The following is a 1,390-nucleotide window of genomic DNA, read 5'->3' as shown; positions in this document are numbered from 1 at the left end:
AGTGTTTTCCAATTTGATTCCATTCTCCCCGTCACTTTCAGGTACACCAATCAAATGTAGATTTGGTCTTTTCACATAGTCCCATATTTATTGGAGGCTTTGTTCATTCTTTTTGATTCTTTTTTTCCCCTAATCTTGTCCTGATGCTTTATTTCATTAAGTTGATCTTCAATCTCTGATATCCTTTATTCTGCTTGATCGATTTGGCTATTGATACTTGTGTATGTTTCACAAAGTTCTCATGCTATGTTTTTCAGTTCCATCAGCTCACTTATGTTCCTCTCTAAACTGATTACTTTAGTTAGCAATTCCTCTAACCTTTTTTCAAGGTTGTTAGCTTCCTTGCATTGGGTTAGAACATGCTCCTTTAGCTCAGAGAAGTTTATTACCCCCCATTCAGAAGCCTACTTCTGTTAATTCATCAAACTCATTCTCTGTCCAGTTTTGTTCCCTTGCTGGTGAGGAGTTGTGATCCTTTGGAAAAGAGGCATTCTGTTTTTCAGAATTTTCAGCCTTTTTGCCCTGGCTTTTCCTCATCTTTGTGGATTTATCTACCTCTGATCTTTGATGCTGGTGACCTTCGGATGGGTTTTTTGTGTGTGTGTCCCTTTTGTTGATGTTGATACTTTTCCTTTCTGTTTATTAGTTTTCCTTCTAACAGGCCCCTCTGGGGCAGGTCTACTGGAGTTTGCTGGAGGTCCACTCCAGACCCTGTTTGTCTGAGTATCACCAGCAGAGGCTGCAGAACAGCAAAGATTGCTGCCTATTCCTTTCTCTAGAAGCTTCATCCCAGAGGGGCACCCCCCAGATGGCAGCTGGAGCTCTCCTGTATGAGGTGTCTATTGTCCCCTGCTGGGAGGTGTCTCCCAGTCAGGAGGCATGGGGTCAGGGACCCATTTGAGGAGGCATTCTGTCCCTTAGCAGAGCTTGAGCACTGTGCTGGGAGATCCATTGCTCTCTTCAGAGCCAGAAGGCAGGAAAGTTTAAGTCTGCAGAGCTGTGTCCACAGCCACCCCTTTCCCCCAGGTGCTCTGTCCCAGGAAGACGGGAGTTTTATCTATAAGCCCCTGTCTGTGGCTGCTGCCCTTCTTTCAGAGATGCCCTGCCCAGACAGGAGAAATCTAGAGAGGCAGTCTGGCTACAGTGGCTTTGCTGAGCTGCTGTGGGCTCAGCCCAGTTTGAACTTCCTGGTGGCTTTGTTTACCCTGTGAGGGGAAAATTGTCTACTCAAGCCTCAGTCATGGTGGATAACCCTCCCCCCACCAAACTTGAGCATTCCAGGTTGACTTCAGACTCCTGTGTTGGCAGCAAGAATTTCAAGCCAGTGGATCTCAGCTTACCAGGCTCCATGGGGGTGGGATCCACTAAGCTAGATCACTTGACTCCCTGG

This window comes from Macaca fascicularis, chromosome 9 (genome assembly GCF_037993035.2).
Source record: "Macaca fascicularis isolate 582-1 chromosome 9, T2T-MFA8v1.1".
In the NCBI taxonomy this organism is placed as follows: domain Eukaryota; kingdom Metazoa; phylum Chordata; class Mammalia; order Primates; family Cercopithecidae; genus Macaca; species Macaca fascicularis.
Note: the sequence above shows the minus strand (reverse complement) of the source record.